Source organism: Rhododendron vialii, chromosome 12a (assembly GCF_030253575.1).
Source record: "Rhododendron vialii isolate Sample 1 chromosome 12a, ASM3025357v1".
Classification (NCBI taxonomy): Eukaryota; Viridiplantae; Streptophyta; class Magnoliopsida; order Ericales; family Ericaceae; genus Rhododendron; species Rhododendron vialii.
Window position 1 is genome coordinate 24,535,412 of NC_080568.1, and position 16,968 is coordinate 24,552,379.

The 16,968-nt window shown below is 36.4% G+C and overlaps 1 long non-coding RNA gene across 1 annotated transcript; it reads right to left on the reverse strand.

The window, feature by feature from the left end:
- Positions 1-11,368: 11,368 nt before the first annotated feature.
- Positions 11,369-14,799, reverse strand: LOC131311756 (uncharacterized). The gene is made up of 2 exons (XR_009195563.1): positions 14,504-14,799; positions 11,369-11,947 (listed from the first exon to the last, which is right to left on the reverse strand). It is a non-coding gene; the product is annotated as an uncharacterized LOC131311756 (long non-coding RNA).
- Positions 14,800-16,968: the final 2,169 nt, after the last annotated feature.

Here is a 16,968-nt window from a genome sequence, read left to right on the forward strand (position 1 = left end):
AGTTATACTCTTTACAACTTTATCAATGCATTTCTAACGTGTTCCAAAAAAAAAAAAAAGTTTTATGGAGGGGAGCATAAACGAGGGAAATCACATGGGTATGAGCACATAGCTCCTTTAGCAACCGGGCCCACGTTACTTTGAGTATCTTATTCTCATTGGTTGGGCTGAACAACTTCAAGCTTCTGGAGCCACATCGTATTTTGATACTCCCACCGTCAGTACTTGTGAGACCACAAACGTCCTATTCTCCGTCCCTCAATATTTTTTCATGGTAGATAATCAATGAGCAAATTGTGTCGATTGCTCTCTTTTATCCTTTGTATTCGAATATTCCATTGAATTAATTGATTGGAGTAAGGTTGTGAATACCGTTTCGTACCGGGTTTGGTGAAAAAGCAGTACACTTACTCTACAATACTGTCCCGGCCTCAATATCGGTCCTTACTGAAAATTCCGGACGAGATGGTGTTACCGACGATTTCGGCCGGTATGGGAAAAGTAAAAGTTGTATTGGAAAAAGTTACTACGTACAAAACCAGTGGGTTTTCTTTTATCCATACAAAAACAGTGGTTTTAGAGCACACCGTTCGGGAATATTAGGGTGTTTGGAAGCCTATTTTTTGGTTTTTTATTTTTTACTTTTTGAATTATGGTCAGAATGTATTTTCAAATCTGATAGAGTGTTTGGATGATATGTGTAGAATGTATTTTACAACTAGAGTAGTGTTTGGAATATATGTGATGAAAATGAATTATGAGTTGATTTTACTATTTTTTTTGGGGTAAATTAACCACTTTATAGAGCAAACAAACAGAATATACAGAGTTTTCCAATACAGACTCTGAAACGGCTACCAACAAGGAGCCTTAACAAGGAAAAAAAGAGAACCAAAACCTAAACACCGACTAACAGAAAACAACAAAACTAGCCAAAACGACAACCAGCTAGGAACTAAAAATCCTAGAATTTACGCCGCAGATATTAGCCAGCAAACAGTTCCCATTAGTCCGCTTAAGGCCTCTCCAAGAGAATAGGCATGCCCGAACTTCATTAATAACGTGAAAGCCCAAGAGAGGAGCAGGAAGAGCTTTACCTTGATATATTCTGGTATTCCTTTCGTGCCAAATCCAATAGATAGAAACTGCCAACGAGAGTTTGTAGATTCTGTTAGGGATAGAGGCACCAATCATCCAAGAACACACCCAATCAATTTCCTCAGCCAGCCCCAAAACAGTACTTGTAGTTTGATTCTTGGTTAATACCATTTTCCAAACCTCCTTAGAAAATGGACACCCAAAAAATAGGTATTCATGGAACTCCATGGCACCAAGGTAGAGGACACAATTAGCATCAATCCCCATTCTCTAGCTAAGCAACCTGTCCTTTGTAGAAAGACGACCCATAAAAGCATCCACTCTATGAAGGCCCGACGAGGAACATGGTGGGAAAACCAAACACTTTTTGCCCATGGAATCTTAGGAAGAGCAGCCCTCAAAGCCTGCCAAGCAGAATTGGCAGAAAATTTGCCATCCTTAGTTAAGATCCACCTAACCGAATCAGGAATAGCAATGTTTGGGATCAAAGTAGGGGGGTATGTGCAAAATTTTCCCTTGTGGCCATACTCTAAGGTCTAGGCCATTTCCAAGTACCTTGATGTATAATGGTAGACACTTTGGTAAGCAAAGATCTTCCTCTATCGACTTGTAAGGACCCGTATTTTTTTTCGGATTTTATTTAAAAGTTTTATAAATGTTAGAAATTGAGAAAAATATGAAATTTATTAGGTTTATTTGATTTGAGGCCAATGCGTTAGGATTGCTATTTGAGGGAGTGCAAGTGTGATTTGTGTGGGTGCTAGTATATAAGTGTGGGTGTGTGTGTAGGAGAACCAATTCTCCCATCTCACTCTCTCTCTTCTCCCTCTCTCTCTCTCTCTCTCTCTCTCTCTCTCTCTCTCTCCCTTGCTCTCTCACCCAAAATTCCAACAAGAACACCACTAAGATCCACCTCCATTCCACCCTCAACCGTAGTCTTGAGTTTAAATTTTGTGGGTTTCGCTCGGAGGAGGAGTATTCAGTTGATTTCAAAGTTTGGGAGCTAGGGCTTGCTCAAATCGCTTGGGTTTCGATCCTTGACTTGAGGTAGGGATTTCTTACTCTTGTTATGAGTTTATGTGATGATTATGTGCCTAAATCGTGCCTTAGTTTGTTGGATTTTGAGTTTGTGCTCGTTCTTGAATTTTCTGCAAAATCGTCCACTGCAATGCAGTGGTATCAATGCCTACTTTTTGAGGTATCAATGCCTCAGTCTCTGATTGCTCTCTGGATCGGTTTGATATCAATACCTACTTTTTGAGGTATCAATACCTCAGTCTCTGTTTGCTCTCTGGATTGGTTTGGTACCAATACCTACTTTTCGGGGTATTGGTACCAATGACTCAGAAAACTATTTTGAACTCTATTAATCATTCATCGATTGTATTGACTCCCGATCACTTCTAACACTCCCCAATCACATTCTAATCATCTCTAAACTCGATTACTTAGGTTCCAATGATTCATTGATCGTTCCAACCCCTGCGATACTCTTTAAAGGTAATCTTAGTACCGTTGTAAATGGAAAATGAACCGTAAGGTTGTTTAGGTGTACCGTAGGTTATCCGAGACGTTGCGATGAGTATGATGGGTAGTCGTGAGTTTGGCTAATGATCCGAAAGGTAACTTAGTAACTCGTACCCTTGTGATTTCATCTCGTTGATCACCCTAAACTCCTTGAGCCCTCGTTTTATGGGATTCTAGTAAAGAGGCTAGTGGTTAGCAAGTCGTGAAGTTACTTATGAGTTTAGCACGTTGTGTAGAATGTGGTGTTATACTTAGGAAGAAGGGTGTGAACTTATGTTTTTATTGATTTATGACATGGTTGATTGTTTGTAATAAAATGGGATGTGAATGAATGTTTGAGGTTACGGATACGACGAAAACTTGACACTACGGGTATCACCACTCGATGGTGAGACGACCGGAATCGACACTACGGGTATCACCACTCGATGGTGAGACGACCAGAATCAACACTACGGGTATCACCATGGACATTCGGTGAGACGACCGGACCACGCAAATGAACGGGTATCACCATGGACATTCGGTGAGATGACCGGAAACGAGCGATACATGCGAAAACCTTGGATGTTATGATATGAGATTATCGGAAAAAGAGAGAAAGATTGGTTTTTACTAAATTGGATTGTTCGAAAGGGAAAAGGATTTTTTTTTTTATCAAAAATCCTCCGGCTATTCTTGAGCGAATCAATGGTTTCCGATATTCGTGCACAGAATCAACGGACTTCGGCTATTCAAGCTTGAATCAGCGGAGTTTGACCACTATAGGTCACGTATTTCCATATATTACACCTATTTGGAAACAAAGGAGATTTGTTGATGAAACGAGGAATGAGGAAGATTGTGAAATGAGAATGAATGTGGAAACATACCTGATGTGATGAAATGGTTGAGAAACCAAATGTTGATTATTTTTGATTGATGTGGGAATGCTTGTGGCACTAGTATGGCGTGCGAGATGGCAGGTGTTGCATATAGGATTGTCTAGAATCCTTTAACCATAGTGAGTCGCTTGTTGAGAGCCATATAAACCTTGGGCATATCTGTCTATATTCATTCACCTTAGATGCATAACTCTGCATATTTTCTTATAACTTGTGTATAGATTTCTCTACTGGGCTAGTGTAGCTCAACCTATCATTTTCAGGTTCATTGCAGGTCATTGTCATGGAGTGCTTGGAGTTCATGCTGTGGTTACCGATTAAAGCTATTTTTGGAGAATACTTGTCTATCTGTGTAAACTAAACTACATGGTATTGTATTTTCTATTGTGGAACTCTGTAATTTTATTGGGCAAGTTTGTGGAATTGGGGACTGAATTATCTTTTGGATTATTAATTGTAACTTCGGTGAGGATTTTAATGATCACATGTTATTATTATTTATGTTGAAAATCGAGGGCGTGCCACGATTGCTACAGTATCACCAAATTTCTGGTATAAAGGGCCTAAAGCATGCCAGTTATCAATCCAAAGAAAAGTTGAGGATCCATCATCAATCACGTATTTAATCCAAGGTTGAGCTAGATCTATAGGATTAAAAATCTTCCTAATGGTCCAAGAAGCCTCATTAGGAATTTTAACTCTCCACAAGGGAAATTTTAAGAAGCCTCACGTATTTTACTATGTTGCCCTTGGTTCTTTATTATTGTATTGTAATGTGTATAAATTAATAATGTTTGTATTTTAATTTTAGTAGTACTGTATTATATTATGAAATAATATTCGGTTCTTCCACTTAACAAGTACTTGTATCCCATATTTGAAAGTGTAACACCCTGACTTTTTAGTACAAAAAAGAATAAGGAAAGAGTAAGGGGGTAATCATTTAACGGGCCGCTTACCGTTAGGATTTAGAAAGTAAATTTTTTGTGACTTAAGGTATATAAAACAATTAGAGTATTTTTTGCATATATGTCAATTTTTAAAACGTTATTGCCCTAACCCTGTTAACGACATTGTGGCCAAGGGAAAGGACATAAGTTCCCGCGAGACGGAGAACCGAAACAAAATAATCCGGAAAGAGGCGACATCTCATTATAAGGCGAACCGGATCAAATCCTATTGGAATATCATTAGATTTTGTGGGATATACTTAGATTTTAGATAGATTATTCTAGATATTACAAGATATGATAAGATTATAGTTGGATTTTATTAAATTATATATAGATGATTTTAGATATTACAAGATATGATAAGATTATAGTTTGATTTTATTATATTATATATAGATTACTCTAGATTTGGATAGATATTACAAGATATAGTTAGATATGGTAGAATATTATAGATATACATAAGAGTTTGTGATCCAACACTATAAATAGCCTTCTCATATACTTCACAAGCACACACCACACACACACAAGCCAAACCACACACACCACACTCACAGCACTCAACTGGAAAAGAGAGAGAGAGAGAGAGAGAGAGAGAGAGAGAGGAAAGAAGAGGAAACGAATTAGGTACGAGTCCTTCGAAGTAGTTGATTATAAGTCAAGTTAGACGGAACGAAAGGTGAGTTATGAATTATCCCTATTACATGAATTTTTGTAAAGTTTATGTTTTTAAAATTATGGTTACTTAACAATAAAGTTCTTTTGTAGCAAACATACCGTGGAATTATGATGTTTTGAATAGTTTATGAAAAAAAAGGGGTATTATCGATACATCCGAACGATGTCACTGAATCTAGGGGACGTTAAAAATACTAGTCGGAATGGTGTTATAAGGATGGAAAGGGAAAAGGGGCACAGCTAGGTGTCCAATTGAATTGATCAATTCATCATGTTATGTTGGGGGTCGCTCCCTCATTACTGCCGGTAATCGTTGGATGATATATCGTATTATTTTTACAGCATGTTATGTTATATGCGAACTTATTTATGATATTGGTTACAGTTTAAGCCACGAAAAACTGAAGTTATGGTTTTGGTTACAGTTCAAGCTATGAAAAACTGAATTTATGATTCATGTTTTCCTTTGATAAAAAGAATTCCATGGTAAGTACTCATGTAACTATGGTAATTCATAATCTCACACAAGCAGTGGCTTATGTTATTGAAATCTCTTCTTTTCAAGTAATCAGAATTAGAAGGACGTGCCAAATATCAGTACTATTAAGCTTAAATCATGGATATATATGTAACATAAGGGAGGATGTAGCCATGTTTCCGTTGGCAGTGAATAAATCCAGTAGTTTTTATTATTATTAAAAATAGCTTTCGCAAATGTTAAGTTCATTTCTATTTGTAAAAAAAGAAAAAGAGAGAGGCCTTTGGTGAGACAAACTCACTGACCGGTCACGATTTTCAAATCTTCTTGAATTGGGTCGTGACAGAAAGTCTCCATTTTTTTTTTTTGGCTAATTAGGAAGAATGATTAAAAATATTATTACCCATCGTATTCTTTTCTTTTTATTTTTTGCTGCAATAGGCTGTGAATGATATGATTAAGTATGCGCTAACATTGCAAGGGCATGTTTAAACTTATATGAGGACTAGTGTTTGCCCGTGCTTACGACACTACACATTCCGATTGAAATTATCCGTGTCTATGGCACTTACTAGCTAGTGGTTTAAACACTAAATCAATTCACCAAACAGAATTACCTGTGCTTACGGCACTCCTCCAACTTATAGGGGTGGAGATAGATCTAGGTTTTGAATCAGCAACAGTCCGTGGTGGGTGAACGTGAGTGGACAGCGATCAGGAGGCGGCGGCAGGGATGGTGGGTGAAGTGATAACCTGGGTTTGGGGTGTTCGCCTCTCGCTTCTCTACTAGATAACCTGGGTTTGAATATATTTTTTTTATCCGACATGGGTTTGTGATTAGCACCCAATAGTGTAGATATTTGGTGCGACTAATCCCGTTTTATGTCATTTATCTTATACTTATTTGTCATTCATAGTAATTTTGCGCGTAAGGTATTTTGTTGAGCGTTTCAGGAAAAACGCGATAAAAGGGCGTGTTTCGATGCCATGGACAACCCTTGAGGGTAACTGAGTGGCAAGGCCATATGGAGTGCAGCCGTTGGGATTTGGGAAAGTGAAGCCGGAGGGCCGGAGAGTGCCAAGGGCCGTCAGTTGTCAAACAGGGCACGAAAGTCTTGATTTGCCAGGAAGCAGCTCGGTATCGATACGGATAGTTGTGTATCGATACTGGATCAAAACAGAGAGAATCTCAAGCTTCAGCGTATCGATACAAATTCTCCCATATCGATACGGGACCTATACAGGGAAACTTGATTTTCAAGGCAAGGCTGCTCGGTATCGATACAGGTTATGTTAAATCGATGCAGGGTGCTAACCAACTTACTTTTTAACAGCTTTTAACTTTTCATAAGTGGCAAGTTTTCACTTTTGGTTGTATTTTGGATATTTTGGAGGAAAGAGAATGTCTTTTTGTACATATAGACCCCTCTCTCTCTCTCTCTCTCTCTCTCTCTCTCTCTCTCTCTCTCTCTCTCTCTCTCTCTCTCTCTCTCTCTCCCTCCTTTAGTACCTAGCTCATTACTTCCTTAGTCTTTTACTTCATTAAAGCCTTCTTAAGCTTTCTAGTTTAATTGTTCAAGAACTACTTAAGGTATTTATCGTTTATTGTTTTCTCGTTTATTAATGTTGTAACTACGGCTTGGATCCTTCTTAATATCAAGTTTATTTTCGTTTTCATCGGTTAAAAATCATGTCTCGTTTTTATGCTTTGTTTGTTGCTTTAGCTATGTGTGAGTAGTTGTTTGGCTAAGTCTCGGGGTAATCTTTCCCAAGGACTTAGGTGTTTATTTGGTTCTCAAACTGTCGGGCTTAAAATCATGATTTTCGGAATTGAATTAACCAAGCCATTTTGGTCTAAGCGATGGGTGTTAACTCCATGGTATGAAGTTTAGTCAAGCGGTCTTGGCAAGCGACATATTGAGGGCTCGTGACCTCCTACGTGTTAGATACATTAGCAAAAATAGGTTGGTTTAGTTCCGGTTTAATCACATTTTTGGATAATCGTAGTCATTAAAGTTAAATCTTTCGAGCGTGAGCACGCGATCGTGACTCCCGCTTGAGTTATAATTGGAAACCGCTAACGGCCTCTGTCAAGGGATAGACGATCTCTAGACTTACCTCTTTTAGATTATAAAGTTCATTTCTAATCTTTTTCATTATCATTTCCACCGTTTAAAGCAAAACCAAGTTGGTCGTTTTAAACGCCAAAATCCACCTTACAATACCTATAATCCGATTAAGCTATCTTTGATTCCCTGTGGTACGATTCCGATCTTACCGGTTTATTATGCTATCGACGATTTAGACCTACGCTTGGGGTTTTTCCAACCTTATATTTGAAGGTGAGATTGTGGTGTTAAGCTGTTTGAAATTTAAAAATGGGTTTGGATAAGAATGATGGCGTTTGTATAATAAACTAAGAAAGTATGAGCACTTTTTTAAGGGTAAGATTGAAGTGATCTCAGCCATTGATCTGAAATTAATCTGAGCTGTTTGAAGAACTTTTATATATTATAAAAATATGGTTAAAATACTAAGTGTTACGATTTTCAATCTGTTTGAACCGAAACGAATATCTTAATTAGCTGAATATTTTACAATAAAAGGTCATAATTAATTTTTGCCTCTAAAGCTTTCCTGTTAGAGCCCTAAGATAACTGTAGAATCAAATATAGTTAAGAGATTAAGATAAAATGAAAATCTTATAATCAAAAATTAATAATGACCCTTTAAGATAAAATGATCAGGAAAATAAGATTTTCGCACCGGTTCAAATGAATTGAAAATTGGAACAGTTAATCTTTAGGATAAAATAATCAGGAAAATAAGATTTTCGCACCGATTTAAACGGATTAAAAATTGGAACACTTAATCTTTTAACTATTTTTTTAATACTATAATCTCGTCAGTTTTGTATCATCCGTTTGAACTAGTGCGGAGATCTTATTTTTCTCATCATTTTATCCTAAAGAGTCGTAATTATTTTTTGATTCTAAAGCTTTCCTGTTAGAACCCTAAGGCCCCGTTTGATAACGGGTTTAGGGGTTGTGATTGGAGTAGTAATCCCATGGGACTATTAATACTCTGTTTGGTAACAAAAAAGGGTACGGACTATTAGTCCGTTGGGATGTCCAATCCGACTTTTAGGGGGTATTAGCAATACCCCGTGAGACTTGGTATTCGTAGTCCCATCCCAACCCATTCTCATTACTAATTCCTTCTCATTATCAATTTCTTCTATCAATCCAATCCCATCATCTTATCTCATCTCAAACAAACATGATATTAATAATCCCATCATCTAATCTCATCCCAAACAAACATACTCATTATCAATCCCTTCTCATTAACAATCCCAATCCTAATCCTAATCCTATCTCCTTACGAATCCCATCTATATATCACTGTTATCAAACGGGGCCTAAGATAACTGTAGAACCAAACAAAGTTAAAAGATTTAGATACTAAAATGAAAGCCTTATAATCAAAAATTAGTTACGATCTTTTAGGATAAAATGATCAGAAAAATAAGATCTTTGCACCGATTCAAACAGATTAAAAATTGAAACATTTAATCTTTTAAACTATTTTTTTAATATATAAAAGTCTTTAAAAAATAGTTGAAAAATTAAGTGTTTCAATTTTCAATCCGTTTAAACCGGTGTGAAGATCTTAATTAACTGATTATTTTACCCCAAAGGTCGTAATTAATTTTTTATTCTAAAGCCTTTCTGTTAGAGCCTTAAGATAATTGTAGAACCAAATATAGTTATAAGATTAAGATAAAATAAAAGCCTTATAATCAAAAATTAATTACGACCCTTTAGGATAAAATGATTAGGAAAATAAGATCTTCGTACTGGTTCAAACTGATTAAAAATTGGAACACTTAATCTTTTAACTATTTTTTAATATATAAAACTCTTTGGGATCTGAGTGTTGAATGCACACTATTTCCGAAACATGCCATAAAAAATTTGGCCAAAAAATGTAAGTTATTTACGAAGATATCATTGGTTTGTATGTGAAGGGTGGATAAATCTAGACCGTTGGATTTGTTTGTATGGGTAGATAAAATTTGTGTCAGAGAGAAATCTGAACCATTGAAAAAGAATATTCTAAAGAATATTCCTAAACACCTTTGTGTTTTATTAGATATACTAGTGCATACCCATGCCTGAAGGCACGGCGCAACACGTTTCGGTCATACGTTTGGCGATATGGGAGAGAGCGAGGGAAAGGAATGTGCTAGTCTTGTAATGATTTGATCACATTGCTACCTAGGGAAAGAGATGTGCTGGTCCTAACATAATTCGATTTGATCAAACAATACCATTCAAACAAAAGAGAACCAAAGTCTACAACAAATAAACTCTCAATTGGAATTCTTTTTAAAAAGTGTTGAATTCACTTTGCCGTGTCCCCAGCATTTTCCCAGACATGTCTCCACATGTTGTTACAGTCATGTCGCCTGTCCTAGCAGCATCGAACCACAAAGTCTATCCAAAAATGAAGAGAGCTTCACAAAAGTAGGCCGGCATAAAGAATTAATTCACTCCCCACTATTTTCACTCTGTCAAACATGCATTTTAACAAACACAAAGTGAGCATCTTTAAAAAACAAATAACAAAAGATATTGATAAAAAAAAATTCCTATCCTAAACAGTAAAATCGATTTTCTTTTTCTAAACAGCAAAAAAATTCTTATCCTAAATAATAATTTTTTTCCCCGTAAGACTTCCATCAAAAAAATTTCCATCCTAAACAGCAATTTAGGCCAGATTATTTTTTTCTGCAAGAAGACCCTAAGGATGATGGGAGTCGTACCGGAAAGGAAGAACCAAATCGATTTCATGGACGGCTAATTGGTGGGTGTGCGGGACGGCTGATTGGTGGAGAAGCTTTGTGAGCGCTGTTTTTTTTTTTTCCGGAGCGCCGAGGAGTGGATTCTGTGGGGAGAGAGAGAGAGAGTAACTATGGAGAAAGAGAGGAGAGAAAAGAGGAAACACGATGGAGAAGAGGAGGAGACACGATGGAGAAGAGGAAAACTGCTGAGTAGACAGGCGTGGAAAATATGTTGGAATCAATGATTCAATCCAACGGCTGTAACCTATTGAAATTGCGATTCAATGGTTGGAAGGATGCTCATGTTTGTATGGATAGACAAAATACCGCTCTATTTTATAATATAGATATTACAACTGGGTATGTGGAAAAGGATTAAAACAATACATCAGGATTTTCCCATAACAACATAGGGTAATATGGTTCTTTTATACACTGTGGGAGAATGAGAAAATCCAAGAACGCAAAAAATACCTCTCAGCCTCTTTCTCACTTCTGCCCTCTATACTAAAAAATTGATAAGAGCATGTACATCAAGAAATAGATATTTTACATACCCAACAGTCTACTCTTTTCACTTTTATCTACTTAAATCTCTCTCAACTCCATATCAATCTTCTCTATTATCATTTTTATCTTTATAACTAGGTGTTTGCCGTCGTGCTCGCACGATGATTTCGTGCCAGTGTACTTCTTTTGTATTATTTCTCCACAAATTTATCATAAATTGCATAAATTAAATCCCCACCCTCTTCACATTCTGTCAAGGCAGCAACTACTCCATCTTTAGTAATGATCAGATAATAATAATCCCGATATCCATTTGGACGGGACCGATATTTCATGATAAAAGGAACATCAATTACCATAATACTGCAAAATTAAGATTAAGACTATATTGTGAGACTACAAGATATAAGATAAAATTTAACAGTTCTAAAAACCCAAAGCTATACAAAGCCATACATGACTTTGGAAGTTATCAAGGACCCAACAATCTTACACAAAAGAGATATCATACCATACAAAACTCTGGCTTTTGAACTTATGAACTATGAAAAATAATGCTCAAATGTACCAAAATAATGCTCTCATTCTCTGCATTAGCAGCAAGGCGAAGGCAAAATTTTAAATTTTACGAATCGACAATATTGAAGTTATAAAAGGCATACCCATAGTGCTATAGCGCACAAATGAATTGTACACAACAGCATCCAGCCAAGCCACCAAGTCGCTCTTCAAAGTCTGCCTTAAATTGTCACCAAGACCCAATATATCCTTGTAGTCACGCTCATAATTATTACTCCTATAAGCTTTAATTTATAAGTCAGGTGGTTATTCCCTCAATGCTTTGCTACACCAGCAATTGTCCTTCAGCCTCTGGCAGTGATGGCATAGTAAAAGCCCTCCATTTGCACCAGCATGAGAGGGATGCCTTTCCTAAATCCAACGGACGAACAAAACGCGAATCAGCATGGTGCTGCAAAACAAAAGCACAAATCAATAATCCAGCAGACCTTACTAATTTGCATAACAATCAACCAACCTTGACGCTTTTGGGCGTTTTGACAGAAATTCTATATCCCATAAACATACTCAATGCATGGAGCTGACAATGACAAGGATCGAGCAACCGTAAAAATGTAACTGGATGCACCATTACAGCATATCAAACCCATGACCCCAAAACACACAAAATCCTAAAGAAGAAAACCCAAATCATCCTCAGAGATAGAAAAAGCCCATGAGAAACAATGTGCTCTTTCAGCCACAGAGCAAGAAACCAATATTTGCGGAAATACACGAAAGTGGCATGAAAATGTAGCTCAGAACCCATAGCCAACAACACACGTGCAAAAGGCACAGCCACAACATCACCAAGCAAGTTGAAGAACCGAACTATTTCTAGAATATAGAGCAAAATGTCTTCACTCTTCACCAAACATATGCAAAACACAACCGACTGAAGCAGGCCAAACAAAAGTACACTTGCATGAATATTACTCGAAAAACACACAAATATAGCACAAAAATTTCGATCATGAAGTGCCAAATCTATTCTAGTCTATTCTAGTATATAAAGGGAGAGCCCTTTTGGTGAGGACTCCCCCTTGAGGCTAGTTCACACTTTCATCTACCTAAATTGCCACCCATAAATAACTGTTAGTCAACTTCTCCACACACTCCGCCTAAGTAACTGTAAGGCCAAAAAGGTAATAGTCGGACACAATGCCCCATGTATACACGTCGTGCAGTTACACTGCTCTAATCAGATTTCTGTCTTGTAGAGCACAAACCACGCAAATTCATGGCTGCCAAAAATTTTGTACATCGAGTCCCAAAAAAAAATCCAAGAGATGATCTATTACCCCAAAATTCTTTGATCCCATTCATGTTTTGCAATCAATTAGTAGTTCTTTTAATTACTTTAGTACCATTTACAGGCATTCATCATCCTGTCTATGTAGGCCAGTAGGCATCATCATAATATGTTTTTAGCTATTGTTCTTCTACACTCTCTTCTAGGGAGTATTTTCCTCTCTTCTACCAATTTTAATGAAAGTAGTAAGAACGAATTTCTCTCTCGCTCTCTTTTAATCCCTCTCTTTCTCTATCAAACTGCGAAAAACTAAGGTTGTGTTGTGTTGTGGTATGTTGTGTTTTTTAAGATGAATTTTAGTAATTTTTGGGGAGTGATTTTCGCACTCCAGTAAATAATTTGGGGACTGTGAGTGAAATTCACTCCCCATTTTAAAAAAACTTTGATTTATCTTTTTTTATTTTCTATAAGTTATAACTTATAAGCCTTGCAATCCTAATTCACATCGGAGACTTGGATTTTTAAGAGTTATGAGAATTATTTTTCCCTTTCTACCAGTAACAGAGGAGTCAAAATTAAATTCATACAAAAATCCCATGTGGTCATGTGATGCACTGATATTAACCATCTCTTGAATATACTCCAAAATATCAGTATTCCACTTCCATAGAAAGTCCATATCTGTTATTCATCCCACTATTTCTAAATGTGAAGTAAAAACAGTCCCTCTATTTTTGTACAAATTGCAGAGCGCACACATAAGAACAAAAACGAGAAATTAAAACAAAAAGTCAATCTCAAAGATGTAGTTTACCATCACAATTGAAACATGTACTCCTAAAGTCACTCTAAAAGTTTATTTTTCACTTTTTCTCATAGCAAAAATAAGAAAAAGTAGGTAGAGATTTAGGCTAAACTGTTTGTGTTGCGTGTTCAAGTCAAATTTTGATCGAATTTTGACAAAATTTGTAAAAATTCGATCAAACAATATGTGGGAAGCATTTGGGCAAATTCTGTCAAATATTTTTTTTCACACGCATCGCATGTGCCTCGGCCTCTAGTCATAAATAAAAGAAGTTCAGCCACACTGACGTAACCAACAAAACAAAGCTAGCACATGTAACTTTCCTCAAACACAAACAACCACCAAAAAAGATACGCTCATGACTCAAATAATTACCCCATAACCACTGAAACCTTTGAGCATTCACCAATAAACCGCAGGAAACACCATTTGGCAAGTGCAATGGTGAAATGAAACAACCCGCAAATCACAGCGAAGAAAATAAATTGAAAAAATCACAAAAATCAAGCCAAACATTAGAAGGAGATGCAGGAGCCGTCGATCTAAGCAAAGAACAAAGCAACGAAATGAAGCAACCAGAAACACACAAATATTAGATGAAAAAACATCCTCTCGCCACAACCCCCAAAAGCCCCCCTTAGCATCCCATTAAAAACCACTTGCACTGCAAAGTAATTGACCCCAAAAATGTATATATTAGGGATTGAGTAAAAACCTGCAAAAATTAAGCACATGTGCCAAAAATCAAAGATCCAAAAATTAGGAATTAATGTGCTCTTTACTCTATCAGAAGAATAGAGAAACCATATAGAGGTAAAAGAACCCATAATTTGATAATAAGATTCAAACTATGTTCAACGGGCAATACATACAAACGTACACAAAGAGAGAGAGGGAGATAGGAAAGAGACCTAAGCCTTGGCCTTGATATTGTCGATGATATCACTCGATTCAATTTGATCGTCTTGCCAGTCAGGGTTTTCACTAAGATCAATGAGGATATGGAACATTGAGAGACAATGACGTCTTTTAAGTCGCGTAGCCGCGGACGTGGTCTCCGGAGAGGGACGGTGGAGGTCGGCGGCGAAGAGGAGCGGCGGAGGAGATGCGAGCAGTCACCATTCTCGATTGAACTGTTAAACCCTCTCTCCCTCTTCCTCTATGTGTGCGTGAGAGATACCAGAGAGAGAATTGGAACGAAAAGACTGGGTTCATCTGGCATATGGCGAAAAATCTACGGCTCAGATCTGAACAACATTCATCCGTAGAATTTGACAAAAATACTCCTGAAGGCTAACCTACAATCCCTCAACTCCGGGGGTTTAATTGGAAATATTGGACAAAATGTCCAAACCCTTTCAACGTTCTTTTATTAGAAAAAAAAAAAAAGGTTAGAAATACAATATAAAATATTATTTTTTTTTTTTTGAAAATGATATAAAATATTATTCAATTGCAAAAGAAGGAAGAGAAAGGGGAGACCATAGCCCAGAAAATAGTAAACTAATCTTTTGCTGGTGAACAGTTCGTCGCTATACTTATCGAGCACAGGGGCTGAAGCTAAATTACCTTGGGAATAGTTCACAATTCTAATTTACTTATCAATTTTTTCTTTCACAATTACACCGGCTAACACTATCTAGTTTACATAACACCTATTAAAATATACATTTTTTAGTTTGAAGTCTTTCTTCGTTGGAGAGAGATAGAGAGAGGAGGAGGAGGAGGAGGAGGAGGAGAGAAACTAATTGTTTAAAGCATTGATCAGGAATAGTGCATCGGTATTAATGCTTAACTATTTCATCAGATCTATTTTAGCTTTCATTTTACCTCACCTGCTGCAACCTGTTTTCCTGTTTTTCTTCGATAAAATAGCTTATTTTGATATTTTAGCTCCTCTCATATACTTGCTCTAATGTGAAAAGTGGAAAAGCAAAAGGCAAAAAATGAGTTGCCAAACACCCCTAAAAAGGATTGGAAGTGGAGTAGTTTTCTGATTAAAAAAACGCAGAGAATAAATGGAATAGTTGTATTGGAATGGGATAGTGTGTATCATAATTTACCAAAAAAAAAAATAAGTGTGTATCATAGACCACACTCTTTTATCCTACTAGTTGTGATAAATTCGAAATGCTACCAGTATTTGACCGGTTAAGAAAACTGGTACTTTGGTCGATACGATATTCAGAACCTTGGAATGAAGAGTAAGCTTGGGAAAAAAAATTATATGAAGCAATCATGATGTTCCATAAAAAAAAATTTGGAAACTTCGAAATAGACAAGGACAAACATTGAGACTTCGGGCTCATTCGGCTAAATAAGGCCCCGTTCTGGAAACGGAAATAAGTACTTATTTTTTAAGAAGGCAATTTCAAGCTCAAAAATTATGTGTTACGTAAATAATTTTCCTATTAATATGGATTTTATTTGATAGATCTCATTGAGATCTTTTATACGGTAAAAAAAAATTAAAAAAAAAATTTTTCATTTATATTATTTTTGAATTTGAAAATGTGAAATAAGTACTTATTTTTCATTTATAAAAGATAAGTACTTATCTTTTATACGGTAAAACATAAGTCATTTGGCTTTTTTTTTTGTCCTTATTCAAATTTTTTTTTTACATTTGTTAGTTTTTTGTCGATTTTTTTGAGGATTATTGCTTTGTCATGACGAGAAGAATCTAAAAAGTAAAAAACTACGATCAAAATCTAAATTTTTTTGAATAAAGACGAAAAAATTAGCTTATTGGCTTATTTTCATCTTTATTCAAAAAAATTAGATTTTGATCTTAATTTATTACTTTTTAAATTCTCATCGTCATGACAAAGCAATAATCTTCAAATAATTGACGAAAAACTGACAAATACAAAAAAAATTTAAATAAAAACAAAAAATTAAGCCAAATAACTTTTTTAGCCGAATGAGCCCGAATCATTGAGAAATTTCTTACCAAAAACAATGAACAATCATGTGAGCGGGGGACTGTCTTTCCCATTTTCTGTGGTGGAATGTGGTCTTTTCCATTTTCTGTGCAGTTAGCCAGTTTTACCATCATTCATAATTCCCCCGTGCAATTATTATTCATAGCCCCATTTTCTCTTGTAAGCTGTCTTTTCTATTCCCGGTGCAGCTATCATTCATGGTTCCTTCCTGCAACCAGAAAACCTATAGGACTCACGGGGTTCCAATTGAAATCGTACCGACCGTCGTGCCGGACCGTCTCCGGCTACTGCCACCAGACGGTCAATTTGAGCCGTTCAAAAATTCTAAAAAAAACAAAACGAGGGGGCTTACGTGAGAATCTACGGAATTCAATGTGTATAGGACACTTGATCCAAACACTCTTTTTTTTGTGTATATATATAAACATGTA